General features: G+C 42.5%; 1 long non-coding RNA gene across 1 annotated transcript; it reads left to right on the forward strand.

Annotated features, from left to right (window-relative positions):
- Positions 1–203: 203 nt before the first annotated feature.
- On the forward strand, positions 204–14,840 carry LOC309362201. The gene is made up of 3 exons (XR_014164869.1): positions 204–300; positions 13,677–13,770; positions 14,423–14,840. It is a non-coding gene; the product is annotated as an uncharacterized lncRNA (long non-coding RNA).
- The last annotated feature ends 794 nt before the right edge of the window (positions 14,841–15,634 follow it).

Consider the following 15,634-nt stretch of genomic DNA (forward strand, 5'->3'; position numbering starts at 1 on the left):
CTGTAGTTCAGTCCCTGGTGTCTTCAGGTAGGTCTGCATCTTTGGAGAAGGGCCATAGCTCTGTGCCTGAAACACTGGAGATTTGCTACCAGCCAGCGTAGACAGTAGACTGATGAACCTGTGCTCTGATCCTGTATATGGTTGCTTCCTGTACTAATATTAAAAGTGGATCTACATTCACCCTGTCATATGTTTATAGGTTCCCAATTCAGATGTTTCAGGGAAAAGGCTGAGGTGAGAGGAGGTCAAAGCAGATCGGAGATTGATGAGCTGAGGAAATCTTACCCAAAACAGAACAAGGTAGGGTATTATAGGTCAGGGGGGATTCTTGCATCCTTTCAAATCCTGTTGGATGCACAACTGCAGCAAATCTCTGTAACAGTTCACGATGGATGCCATTGTGCAGAAATAATATCATGTCCTCACATGTACACAGAAACCCATTTTGCTGGTGCACAATGAGTAAGGTGCTGAGCAGCCGCTGAAACTATGTCTAAATCTCCCAACTTACCTCAAGATGTCCCAGTTAACAGAAGACTTCCCTCTCAGCACTTTACAGGATCAGGTCCTAACACTGCAGCTTGCCACCTGTCTAACTTGATAGAGGTTCAAGATGGCATCTTCTTGCCTCATCAACTCTCCATCTGCTCTGTGCTCTTCTCTGAAAACATCTCTTTTTCTGCATTCATTTATCTTTCCTTCAAAATATTAATTATGTCTTCTGCTTCCTGTTCCTCAAGTGGCTCGAGCCTCAAAGGAACTCTCATAAAAATAAGTTTCCTTTGGGGTAGATGGCACAAGAAGCTTCTGATGTCTTAAAAAAAAAAAACCCCAACCAATTACAGGTAAAAGTACAGGCCACACATTTATTATGGCACACAAATATGTTGCAGGTTTTCTGCACGTACAAAGGCAAAAAGTATTAAGGACAGCAGTGAAGGTTAATCACACAGTTACACTAAAACACTGTTTATATTAGGAATGGACAGATGAGCCTTGTGTTTGCCCAAATGTGTGTGTGTGTGCGGGGGAAATCAGCTGAATTAATAACAGACTTTCACACAATGTCTTGCTGTCAGGACCAACCAAACTATTTAGGCACCACCTTATACCAGCTGCCAGTCCTCCTGAGATAAAGAGATAGGATGGGATGGAGAACTATATCCCTCCTGCCAATCCAGTCAACAGCCAAAGAACTAAAAAAGCAAATTCCTACTCGGACCACGAGTGACTGGCTGCTCTTAGACAGTAGGGTAGTGAGTGCTGAGGCAACTCATGCATGGCCATTGAGGAGCATAGCATAGGGATGCCATATTTCCGGAATTTCCTAGACATAGCCCAGATTCGACTGTTGGAAACAGTGTCTGGGTAGCAATTGCTGAAATGTCTGGATGCATGGCACCCATGTCAAAAGTGTATTATTATTTTTTTGCAAAAAAGTGTAATTCCCCCCCCCCCTTAAAAATAGCTCAGCAACTTTGGAGGTGGGGGGAGTCAACAACTTTGCCCCCCCCCCAAGAAAGCTTCATTAAATAGCTCAACAACTTTTGTGATCACATTTTCACTTTTTGAAATATGGCTATCCTAGCATAGCAGCATTGGGGGAGAGGAGGGTGGGAACAGTTGCTGTGGTTCAGGGTAGGGAGAGGCATGGTGTGGAATGTGGGGCAGGCCAGGTAAGTGGTACACAGACAGGTAACTTGGGGGATCTTAGTTGTCCTATCAGCTGGCCCTTGGGTCTGTGGCTGCTGTTGCTGAATGCCAGATCAGCTCAGAGTAAGACGCCCCTCATTCATGATCTGATTGTATCAGATGCAGAGTGCTACAGATCTGGTCTGTATCACAGAGACTTGGGTGAGTGACCAGGGTGGATCTGGTCCCTTCCAGCTGTGCCCACTGTGGTACTCAGTGCAGCATTAGGGCAGACTTGAGGGTTGGAGAGGGGGAGTTGCTGTAGTCTATAGAGATTCCATCTTTCTCTCCAGCCTCTCTGTCCAGTCAGGAGTATCTAGAGTGTGTGTTTCTGGCACTGGGAAATGGGGACAGATTGGGGATACCGCTGGTTTACCACCCACCTTGCTGCCCAGCCATCTCCCATCCTGAACTGACAGCAGTAGCACCGGCTTGCCCCCACAACTGGGGGCATGCCCCCTGGCATGCGCGCTCTATGTCATCAACTGGGCAGGAAGAAAGTGATCTTAAAAGCGTGTTCTCCCTCATGGAGAGCACGTGTTGCGGTGGGGACTACCAGACCACCCCTCTGTTGCTAGGCAGGATTACTATGGAATCCTGGGACAATGAATGGATGGTAGGGTTGCTGGGGCAAATTCTATGTTGCAATTTGGGGGGAGGGATCAGAGGTTTTAAATCTCATGCTTGCAGCTTGGGCGGTCTCTTTCGCTGCATGCAACGGATCACCCACCCACCCACCCTAAATTTAGGTTGCTCTGTCCTTGCTATGCCTGTCATGGATTCGTCTGCCATTGGAGCAGGGGTCTGGTAGGAATTTTGTCCATCTGGCCGATTGGCTGGGCCATTTGGTTTTTGCCTACTGCGTAGCAAATCGTCACAACTTGTAAGGTTGCGGTTAGGCATTGGTTATCAATTGGTTGGTGGTGGGGGTTAGGATTGGCTGGGCCCGCCCGTCCAAGGTTGCTGCAGAAAGGGAAATTCCGTTAAAGAAATCCAGGGGGCTTGCCATCTTGTCGTCCAAATCCCTGGAATGGGCCTAGGGCCGGCAAGTCCTGGGGAGCATGTGGGGAGAGGTGAGGGTCTGTACCTCAACTCCATTTCTCCCCAAGATTGTTTTCCCTTACTGACTTTTGGTGGTGTCTGGAAATCAGTTCTGTCCTCGGGTGGGGGGACAGATATTCTTAACCTATGCCTAAACAACCACTCACATTTTATGTATTTCAATAAAGTTGTGGCCAAAATTATGCCAAAAACCTTAAACAAAAAATATGTGTGTGTTGTGAGTTATTGAGGGGTGGCTTAGGGACCTCGACACGCAAGTGGGGGATATTGACATAAGTTCTTTGTCACATCACTTCCTGATAAGATTTACACTTATAACATATTTTGTCCTCTGCAGAGGCGGGGGACCTATGAGGATGGTCCACCCTCAGAGGCTTATGGATCCAATGGATTTCCAGACAGTTCTCAGAGATTTTCTGGCTGCACCGGCAAAGCAAGAGTTCCAGAGGCTACCGTCCTCTCCTACTTCCCTCTGCTGCCTGACTGGCTGTCCTTTTGGCAGCCTTGGGTAGCTCCTAATGGGTTGACCCACGCCCAAGTCCACTCAAATTGTCCAATTTGGTTTGGGTTTCATCTGAAAAATATCCCTGATTTTTTTGGGGGGCGGGGGGTCAGGGCAGAGAATGGAGCCCACCACACATACAAAGGAGATTCTATGAGGTGCTCTCCTTTTTCTGGGGTGTGGGGAATGAAAAAAGGATTTTTTTTTCTTTCAGGAAAAAAAATGTTATCTGAGGAACTTTAGCTCAGCTCAGATATTGTGTCATGATTCAGCCGCACTTTCTGACCCCACGAAGGGCAGTGGGTGAACTGACAGGAACCACAATGCGACTCCACAGACTGAGTCAAAGCTGCTCAGATATCCCCAATGCTCTGTGTCATAAACAGAAGAATGAGTCACCAGCTTACAACAAAAGCAGAATATGCTTGGGCAGTTATCACGGCCCATAAACTTTCAATGTGTCGTTCTGTTCATTATGTCCCTGTGAATAATTATGGAAGCATTTAACGAGCACTCGGTAAATAGCATTACTGGACCAGCTAGATTGCAAATAACAACAGCTGTTTTCTTGGTAGGGTACAGGAGAAAATAAAGCTTGTTTGGTTTAGGGGGTCTATCCAAAGATAGTGATGAATATCCCCTCTGCCAAGATAATTCGCTATCGCTGGATATTTCGTCTCCAAGGCTTTGAGTGAGTCATACCACCCCCTGTAGAGCCTGCTGGTCATTGAGGGGGCACTTAAAGGCAAAAATCTTGAATCTCTTTAGTCACCAGACTGTTGGCGTCATTCCCATAGGTCCCATTTTTCTCCTCAATCTCACTACAAGCAGGATGGCACCAACGCGTTTAAAGCAGCAGTAGAGAACACCCCAAAGTCTATTAAATCTTACAATAACAAGTCCCCAGATGAATGCAATTAAAGCACTAAGATTTACCGACAGTACATGTGGAGACCTTCAAAGGCAGTCTACTGCTACTCCAGGCAGCAAGGGGAAAGAAACAGAGAACTGAGAAGTTAAGAAGTAAATGTGTGTCCTAAACCAATGACTGAAACATCGAAGAAATTATTGTGCCTAACCCAAAGTTCACCTGAGCCAGAAATCCCTATTGGTGAAGCAAATATGATAGCTATGAGGGCTCAGCCAGACTTTCTTTGGAGTTGCATTTCTAGACACAGTTTGAGTGTTAAAGCTCTTTGTCCAAATGTGGGTGTTTTTCATTTTTATTTTTTTGGTCCCAGAATTTCCCCTGAAAAAACCTGTTTTACCACAAACAGCCACCAGATTTTCCACAGATTGTGTGGTGCAAAAGGGAGTTTGAATGAGCCCTCATTCAAAGACAGGAAGCCAGAAGGACTGCATTCTCTCCTAGAAACCTTCCAGGGATTCTTTCCTTTCTACAGTAATCATTATACTAGCTACACAGAGGCCAAAGGTTCATCTACATATCTTCATTTAGGGAACCCACTTAAGGACACATTCCAGCCAGGCAAAAACACTAAGCACAGATAACAAGGGCTGGTGAGTAAGAAGATGACATGGCCAAAGTGCATTCCAAAGGTTGCATTTGGCCCTCAGGACTGAGGTTCCCCAGCCCTGATTAGATATAGATGTAAGCCATATTCACAAGCCTAAAAGGTCAAATATTGATAACAATAAATAGAATCGTAGAATTGTAGAGTTGGAAGAGATCATGAGGGTCATCTACTCCAACCCCCCTGCAATGCAGGAAACTTTTGCCCAAAATGGGGGTCAAACCCATGACCCTCAGGTTAAGAGTCTCATGCTCTTCCAATGGAGCTATACCAACTTCCCATCAGTCCCAGCCAGCATGGGAATAGTCAGAAATGATGGGAGCTGTAGTCTGAAGTCCCATGCCTGGGCTACCTCTTGAGATAGGCCAACCATCAATTCCAATGCAGCTCCTGGACTTTAGTAATTGCCTCTCTATCTCTCTGCAGCTCCCCCTGACATAAACGATGTGGGAATCCCCCCATCTCCACCTTCAACAAACCAATCCTCTGCCTATATAATGTCTACATTTCTTTAGGAACTCAGACAATGATCTTCCCAGCCCCTGTTTCTTTAGAAATGGAGATGGAAGAATGTGATTTTTTACCAGCTACTGATATTTTTCTCAATGTAGATGTATTGATCAATAATCTATGTCTGTCGCTTCCTCCTGAGAATGTGCATCAACCTTCCATGAGATCATACTCTTTCTTAGCCATTAGCTTGAGACATAGAGATTACTTGCATGTGATAGGAAACAATCTATTACGCACATATTAAACATCTTGGATTCAAGCCTCAGACTGATTCACTGGCTAGCCTTGGGTAATTCAGGGTTTCTTAGCCTCCATTTCCCTGTTTGTAAAATAGAAAATGACCTATCTTACAAGATTTGTGGGAGGATGAAAAGGGGTGGGTTTTTTAAAGAAAGTTGCACATTGAAGATACTATATATAGCATTAATTATAATTACCTAATACATAATTCATATATCCTCCTTACCATTCAGTCCAAAATACTCTTTTGATTAGGATTTGAGAGATAATTTGGCTTTTTGTTTTAAAATGTTCAAATGGCTGGACTTGTCAAAGCTTTGGGATGCTTCCCCACTACTGACAAGCATGCATTCTTTGATGTTCATTTGACACTCCCGATATCCTCCCCCAACTTGCCTTGTTTATGAAGCCTTCATCTTTTGCTTTTTTACTTTGTAATTTGAATCATCTGAACATCAATCAGCCAGCTAGCCTCTCACCTCTGCATTTTCAATTTGCTCTTCTTCACAACCCAGGTGAAACAGATTGTCTAGTCCCTAATGTTATCTAGGTATGATTCATATCACAGTATTTTTGAAACTAGATAGACAATCTGGAATCCACTGGCCAGGCAAAGTCCTAGATCATTCCCAAAATGCATTTTATTTAAAATGTTTTAACTCTGATTTTTAGCTGAAATGGCTCCCAAAGAGGCTTACAAAAATCTGTAGCCAGAGACTTACCTGTCCTGAGGCTTACAGTACAAGAGACATGCCATGCAAAGAAAAATGGATATGTAAGGAAGCTGGAGTGGGGGCTGCTGCTAGGTGACAGTTTTGTGGGAAACCAAAGACAAATGGTCTTTTACTAGAGGCGATAGAAGTGCTTCTTATCTTTCCTCTGTTCAGCAGCCTCATGGAATGAAATCTGCTCTGCCATTAAGTTAGGCAGAGCGCATGCCTTTCATGTTGAACTCTGATTCACAGAGGTGTTAACTGAACAGGATGTTGATTATCCAGTTTTTGAATTAGGAAACTTATGGAACCTACTCAGGTTTTTGTGACATAAGTCTGAACCTCTCAATTAAGGCACAAGTTAAGGGATGGGAAGAGAATATGGTTGGTTGTTACTGTGCCGAGTAACAGGCAGGCACAATTAAGCTTCAAGACTGGCCAGACTTGTTATATAAATACCTGCAGCCTGGCTTTGTATGCCTACTTGGTCGGTGGATCAGAATTGTCTGCTGGATATAACCTACAAAGTCACAGTATAAAAACAAAAAATGACTTGTATAATTTATTTGTTTGTTTGTTTATACTCCAAAGCGAGGAATAGAAAATACCGCATTTTTTGCCCTATAAGACTCACTTTTTCCCTCCTCAAAAGTAAGGGGAAATGTGTGTGCGTCTTATGGAGCGAATGCAGGCTGCGCAACTATCACAGAAGCCAGAACAGCAAGAGGGATTGCTGCTTTCATTGCACAGCGATCCCTCTTGTTGTTCTGGCTTCTGAGATTCAGAATATTTTTTTTCTTATTTTCCTGCTCCAAAAACTAGGTGTGTTTGGAAGATGTGGGGAAGTTCATTAGATTCGCTGAAATTTGTAATTTGGCTTTTGTTCTTGTATTCTATAAATTTAATAAAAAAAATATAAAAAACAAAAAACAAAAACTAGGTGTGTCTTGTGGTGTGGTGCGTCTTATAGAGCGAAAAATACGGTAATAATAATAATAATAATAATAATAATAATAATAATAATAATAGTTGTTGTTGTTCTGAGTCAGATCATTGGCCCATTTTGCTCTGTACTGCCTACAACAGGAGCAGTCAACATGGTACCCTTCAGATCTTTCCGGATTCTGATTCCCTTAGGCCTCAACAACCATCATGGCCAGTGATGAGACATGATGGGAACAGGAGTTCCACAATGACTGAAGGCCATTATGTTGGCTATTCCTGCTCTACACTGTCTAGCAGGGTTTCATAAAAGGGTCTTTTCCAGCCTTATGTAGCATTTATAGGACTTTTCGTCTACAAATCATGAGATATGGCCCTTGAAGTGGATTCCTAAAGAATCCTCAATCTAGGTGCCGCTAGTTTGGATTCCTATGTGTGCACACATGTAGAGGAGGACATTGCTTATGATAGCTACAGGAAAATATTCAAGATGCCAGAAAATTGCATTTTATTATTAATTTGAGTCCTGTTTGCCTAACAACACCCCGTTCAGAATTTCTATTTCAAACCTTGTTTAGCTGAGCCTTTAAAAGGAAGCAGATTATTTTGGCATTTCTATGTGACCGTATTTCCTTCTGTTTCCCTTAGGAAAACAGGGTAAAGCATAATGAATTGCTTTGTTCATATTAAGCAAGACTCATTTAACACATATGTGTTGTAATCCCTCCATAGATCTCAACCAGCTTCTCAGTGCATATATTTTTAAAGCATCTCTTTAAGTTTAAAAAAGAGTTTGTCCAGAAAAAAAGCCTTTGACAATGGAAATCATGTTTTTCATTGTAGCCTCAGAAGTTGTTTTCAGAAAAATAACTTTTCACTGTTCTTGAGCCAAAAGGAGGCCCTTTAATACGAAGCACACACAGCAGTTTGATGTCGTACGTTTTCGACAACTTAGTTACATCCCATAAATGTCTAGACAAACGTAATTAAATGCAATGAAATACTTTTACGCCCACTAAACAGGATTAATCTTGCCTTTTTCAATTGGACTTGGATCAAGTTCTCTACAGGGCTAAAATACATTGGCTGGTTTGTTGTTGAGCTATTGTTTCTTTTGCTGCCTTTTTTTTTTTTTCGAAACCTGCAATGTATATATATGAGCCTGCATTCTGAATAGTTGCTTTGAAAGATAAAATGTGCCTATTCTTTTTTTCTTCAAAAACCATTGTAGCCGCAAAGGGAAAAAAACCCAAAAGAAACCCACATTCCATACTATACAGTTAAGAACATTCAAAGAAAATGGCTTCTCTGAATTCTGGGAACTGTAGTTTTTTTAAAAAAGGGTGCCAGGAATTGTAGTTTTGTAAGGGGTAAATGACATTTGCCAGCATTTCTTTCTGGAAAGCAATATGCTTTAAATATGCTATAAATGTATGACATAGATGTAAATTAACATGCAAGTAAAGTTCTGTGTGAAGGTGGGTAGAAATAGATTTATAATATTATTAATATTATTATAATAATTAATAATATTATTATTAATAAAAAGCTTCTTTGGCACCTAGTGGCTGGACTCAATCAGTGATAGCAAATTGTTTGTTTGCTTAAAGAAACACACACACACAAACACACACAGCAACTTTTGTCAATGATTTATAGGTGGTTAACAAGGTTAGAACAAGACAAATTGTTTTAAAATGTCTGACTTTTTATTGTGCTTTTGTTTGATGGTTGATGTGTGTATAGGCACATGCACACAAACAGCAGAGAAAAGCACAATTAAAAGCTAGAGCATTTAAAATGCCCACAGCAAAATCTTATGCACATATACCCATAAGTAAATCCAGTTGAGTTCAAAGTTATTATTTACTCCCAAATAAGTGGCTAAAGGATTTTAAGACAGTAAGAATGATTTGAAACAACCAGGCTTTTTTCAAAGGCTTTTTGGCTGGCTCCAAGGTTGTTGCACAGTAAATATACTTATGAACACACTAGACGGGATGTTGCTGACCACTCATTATTACCTGATCCTTCCAGTCTTGGATGTTTGCTATGTGACAACATCAAGAAGGGCAAATGAAGCCATCACTCTGAAATGGCCTTTATCCCCAGCCGGGGAGCTGGAACCCACCAGACAAAGAAATAATAATAATAATAATAATAATAATAATAATAATAATAATAATTTATTATTTATACCCTGCCCACCTGGCTGGGCCTCCCCAGCCACTCTGGGCGGCTTCCATAGAAACAAAAAATACAGTAAAATATCACACGTTAAAAACTTCCCTGAACAGGGCTGCCTTAAGATGTCTTCTGAATGTCAGGTAGTTGTTTATCGCTTTGACATCTGCTGGAAGGGCGTTCCACAGGGCGGTCGCCACTACCGAGAAGGCCCTCTGCCTGGTTCCCTGTAGCTTTGCTTCTCGCAATGAGGGAACCGCCAGAAGGCCCTCAGCGCTGGACCTCAGCGTCCGGGCAGAATGATGGGGGTGGAGACGCTCCTTCAGGTATACTGGACTGAGGCCATTTAGGGCTTTAAAGGTCAGCACCAACACTTTGAATTGTGCTCGGAAACGTACTGGGAGTCAATGTAGGTCTTTCAAGACCGGTGTTATATGGTCTCGGTGGCCGCCCCCAGTCACCAGTCTAGCTGCCGCATTCTGGATTAGTTGTAGTTTCCAAGTCACCTTCAAAGGTAGCCCCACGTAGAGTGCATTGCAGTAGTCCAAGCGGGAGATAACCAGAGCATGCACCACTCTGGCGAGACAGTCCACAGGCAGATAGGGTCTCAGCCTACGTACCAGAAGGAGCTGGTAAACAGCTGCCCTGGACACAGATTTGACCTGTGCCTCCATGGACAGCTGTGAGTCCAAAATGACTCCCAGGCTGCGCACCTGGTCCTTCAGGGGCACAGTTAGCCCATTCAGGACCAGGGAATCCTCCACACCTGCCCGCCTCCTGTCTCCCAAAAACAGTTATAATTCACAATTCACACATAATTTTTGTTTAAGGTTTTTGGCATAATTCTGGCCACAATGTTATTAAAATACATAAATGTGAGTGGTTGCTTAGGCATTGATTATGACTATCTATCCCCATGCCTAGAGACAGAACTGACTTCCGGATTCCAGTAAAAGCCAGTAAGGGAAAACAATATTGGGGAGAGCATGGAGCCAGGCACCAGACCCTCACCCCCCCCGTATGCTCCCGGGGGCTTGCACGGCCGTAAGCCCCATTCAGGGATATGGACGAAAGAATGGCAAGCCCCTGGATTCCTTTAATGGAATTCCATCACAACAGCAGCTTTGGAGGGGCAGGCACCGCCAATCCTTACCCCTCCACCAATCAATATTTTAACCAATGCCAAACCGCAACCTTACAAGTTGTGACAATTTGCTACACAGTAGGCAAAAACCAAATGGCACCAGCCAAAAAGCCAAATGGACAAAATTCCTACCAGACCCCTGCCCCAATGGCAGATGACCCCATGACTGGCATAGCAAGGTCAACGCAATAGTCCTAGAATAGGGTGCGTGGGCGGGTCATCTGATGCATGCAGCAAAAGAGCCCAGTCAGTGCTGTGTGACTTGATTTTATAACCTTTGGTCCGTCCCCCTAAATGGCAACACCAAAATTTGACCAGTAACCCAACCGCCCAATCACTGTGGATGGTCATCCATACTAACCCGCCCAGCAACAGAGGGTGGCCTGTCGGACCCCACTGCAACATGTGCTCTCTATGAAGGAGAACATGCTTTAACAGCACATAAAATTGGAGAAATGCTCCACTAAAACTCTTCCTGAATAAAGCGTATCTAAATCATTGGTGATGAACTTTTTCTCAGCCTGAGGGCCTCACTACATCTCACCACCCTGACCTGAAGCTTCCATAAAGCATAGTGTTTGGGATTGATAGATCACACTTGCAGGGACATTATACCAGGTAGGTGCCACCCCTGAGAAACTCCCCTGAGAAATGGCTAATGTCTCTTGGTTTGTATTGGGACTCACCCTCATTACAGTCAAACCTGTTATCAGGGTACCAAGGCCTAGTATTTGCATGCCTGTTCCCTTTCAGTTTCACTCCTAAAATATCACTCAAAGGCAAAGGTGTTTTTCTCTTTTCTTTTCTTTGTTTTTTGCTGATCCTGAACATGATAGTGGAAACAACCTGCCAATTTTTCATTTAGCCCCATCAAAATGCTTTAATATCAACTCAATATGTTCACATGAAGATGCAACTGTTCCATTTATTGCAGACCCTCCAAGTGTCCCTATTTTACAGGGATGTCCCTGATTTAGAGAAGCCATCCCAGTTTCTGATTTGATCCCGGAAAGTCCAACTTTTCCTTAGGACATTGGAGAAATGTTGGAGGGGATGGTAGGATGTCCCTATTTTCATTGGAGAAATGTTGGAGGGTATGGAATTATTTGACTCCCAAACCACCTGAAGGCAATCAAGTATAGGGAAGTTTTTAAAATGTTTAATGTTTTGTTATGTTTTTATATATGTTGGAAGCTGCCCAGAGTGGCTGTGGCAATTCAGTAAGAAGTGTGGGGTATAAATAGTAAAATCATCGTCATGGAATGAGACATTCCTATTTTCATGGGAGTCGCTCCAGCACATTATGTTCACTTGCCCCCTGTTCAACGTGCCACGGGCAAATTTGTTGGGATCAATCATACAGAAACTAGAGGGTACCCCACCAAAATTCCACCTTGCCCAAATCCTGCAGGATAAGGATACTCATACGACCCTGAAAGCGGCTAGGTTCCTGGTCGCTGTCCTTACCCAAAAGCGACGCCAAGGAGCACTACAAGCTAACTAAGGCGTAGTATGCCATTCTATTTTATAGTATTTTATTGTTATAGTGGTGTTTTAGCGGCTGTTTTTTTCCCCACGTGCACAAGCTGTTATTTATGTGTTGTTTTTACCGGTATGGGCCTACGGCCGTAATAAATATTGTTGTTGTAATCAAGTATAGGGAAGTTTTTAAAATGTTTAATGTTTTGTTATGTTTTTATATATGTTGGAAGCTGCCCAGAGTGGCTGTGGCAATTCAGTAAGAAGTGTGGGGTATAAATAGTAAAATCATCATCATGGAATGAGACATTCCTATTTTCATGGGAGAAATGTTGAAGGATATGTTATTGAGCATCTGATTTGCATGCAGAAGGTCTAAAGTCCAATTCCTAGTGTATCCAGGCAGGGCTACAAATATACCCTGGTTCAATCCCCAGCCCTTTACAGTAGGACTGGCAGGGAACCTTGGCTGAACTCCTGGAGAGCTACTGCCAATTACTGTAAGTAGTACACAAATGGCTAAGGACCTGACTCAGAAGAAGGCAGCTTCCTATGTTTAGAATGAAAATGTACAAAACATGCACCCCAGTTATCTTAGCCATCCTCCATTGTCATGTAAGTGATCTGCAAATGATCTTAATGCTCATCTAGATTAAATGTGATCATTGGCTCAACTCCTTGTATCCAATAGTTTTGTGTGTGTGTTTGTGTGTGTGTGTGTGTGTTTTGTAGAAGCAGAATAAACTGCTGTAGCTGTAAGGCAAAGCTCCCAAGAGTCATCACACCAAAGACAGATTTCCATCAATGTTGTCCTGACAGTTATCCCAGATTTGCAGGAAGTAGGAAATGTTTCAAAACAAGTGATCAGTGTCAAGGCTCTTTAAACGATCTGCCACCAAAACGAACATTTCTCAGTCAGCAGAAAGGGACAAATGTTAGACATGGTGAGGCAGCATATATCAAGTGGTGACAGAAGTGCTGTGGACTTTATAAGGAATGTGTAGCTGGCAACATAGACCAAAATGGGCACAGACAGGAGATGCATAGTGTATGTATTATGTGCTTATTTTTTCATGTCCTAGCCCCATATTTTTTAACCTACTTCATCCAGATGGTTGAGTAGGTAACACACCTAAAAGGAACTGTCAAATTCAGTGGAGCTCTATTATTGTGCTAGGTGCAGTTCTCAAAGAAATGGTTCTCTTCCCCGAGAGAAGTCTCATTTTGCCATACATTTTGTATTTTGAATTGTCGTTAAGATACCTAATATGAAATACAGAGAGCTGCCTTAAATTCAGTCGGACCAATGGGGTATCCATCAATTGGGAATCACTCAGGTGTAGGGAAACAGTGCAGGTGGTCCTTGCTGGGATGCTAAACGTCCAAAAGCTTTCCAAGGGTACTAGGTTTTGATGCCAGGAGTTTTGACCAGAGAGTACCAGGTTCAAACCTCACTGCATTTGTCTTTAGCCTTTGTGAACATATGATTTGCCTTTATGATTTGTGAACATATGTGGATGGGAAGCAAGGTAAATTCAGCAATTTGAGGAAGTAATAATAATCTTTTTCTTTCTTTTTTTGTAAGAATAGCCACTTTAGCAAGATGACAATGACAACAACAATAACGTCATCATCAACAACAACAACCAGCATGTTTCCCCCTTCTGCAGCTTTAAGGGGGAATCTCTGGTCTGAGGCCATCAGAGGAAGGGGAAGAAAACTATAGCAAGTTTCCCAATGCACAGAACTTCCTACAAATACCAGGTTTATTTATTTATTTGTTTGTTTGTTTAGTAAAGAAAATTAGAATAATGGATGATTCCTGATGCATTAACAATGCTTTGGAAACAAGATCAAGTAATTCCAAAATATTAGAAATCCCGTTGAGAGTTCCTGAAATGTCCCTAACAAGAGATAGTCAAGCTACAATCCCCACCCTACTTACCTGGGAGAAAGCCGTACTAAATTCAACAGGATTTACTTCTAAGTAGATATGGTTCGACTTCTGCTGTGAGTCATTGTTTATTTCAATGGCCCATTTAGAGTGAAATACAACTGCTGTGTAATCTTATACACTGAAAAGAAATCAGACCCTCTAACCTTCTGTTTTGTATTTTATACTCTCTTTTCTACAGCACTGGAACATATTTTTCAATCAATTGCTGATTGTAATTCTTCTGAAAAATTCCGATGTAATTCCCCACCCCACTCCAAAAGTCAATATTAACAGATGTTGTTTGCTTAAGTCTGAAAGTCTTCCAGAAATATGCTTCTGTCAAATGTATCCATCTATGGTTTCATAAAGTTTCAGATTCATAGAATCAATATCAGCAGCTGTTCTCTACACTCTCTCTCTCTCTCTCTCTCTCTCTCTCTCTCTCTCTCTCTCTCTTATTTAATTTTTTTTTCTCTCAAGGCATTACAGAAGTGCTTCCTCCTGCATAATTTTGAAAGAAAATTGAAATCACCAAGTGTATGACAGCTATCACTGTTTCCAGAGTGCACACGCCTGTCAACTTCTTGAGATATACATTGTCTTCATCTAATATCATTGGAGACCAATAATTAAGCAGAAAAGAGAGTTTTAATTAGTTCATGATGAATGCTTGTCTAAATCGATGTAGCGTAGGCCATATGTGCGAGACACATCTATATTAGTGCTGGATTAGCATTCCAGGATCTGCAATGACAACGCCAAGTAATAGCTGTATATTGCTGAGCTGCTGAAAGGAAAGGTAAGGTATGAACACATTCCATAGCTTGGTAATCATTTTTTTTTTTAATGGCACAAATTAGAATTACGTCTGAAAAGCTTGAGAAAATAAAAGTGGGCTGTGTCTGCTACTGAAAGGACAATACAGTAGATGCCACACTCAGAGGCGTAGCATGGGGGGAGGGGGCGCGGCCCCAGGCACATAGCCCTGGCAGCTGAGGAACGGCAGTGGGCAGCTTGGACTAGTGGGCAGGTGCACGGAGGCAGCAGGTGAAGAGCCTGTGTAAGACCCCTGGGTGTGCGCCACTAGCCCAGCTGCCCAGTCCACCGGTGGGGATGTGTGTAACACTTGCCCCATTAGAGGTACCAGCAACCCATGCTATGATGCTGCCACACCCACTGCTGAGTCAAAAAACCAACCCCATCTTTTTATTGGACTTTTAAAAAGAGTATAAGCATATGTTAATAACAGAACAAAAACAGCAGAAGAGAGAGGATCAGAGACTGCAGGAAGAAACTTATTAATCAGGTCCAATCAAGGACATTTTTGTTGTTGTCCATATTTCAGACAAGATCATCTATCAATGACGGACAATAGAGCCAAAAAAGGGTGAAAAGGCCTTCTTTCTTTCAGATGTCTGGCTCACCTCGTATGGTGAGAACATGCACAGGATGCTCTCATTTAAGATATTAGTGTCATCAACCTGGCGTCTCTGAGTGGGAGTGTGCCTGAGAGTGCATTCTGTGTGAAAGGTCTTTATAAATATCCCCTCAAAATTATGTTCCTTCTCAGAGTGAGGGCAGATATCTCTCTCTCTCTCTCTCTCTCTCTCTCTCTCTCTCTCTCTCTCTCTCTCACACACACACACACACACACACACACACACACACAACACAGAGAGAGATTCAAAGTGG

The sequence above is a fragment of the Podarcis melisellensis genome, assembly GCF_964234715.1.
Source record: "Podarcis melisellensis genome assembly, chromosome: Z".
Classification (NCBI taxonomy): Eukaryota; Metazoa; Chordata; class Lepidosauria; order Squamata; family Lacertidae; genus Podarcis; species Podarcis melisellensis.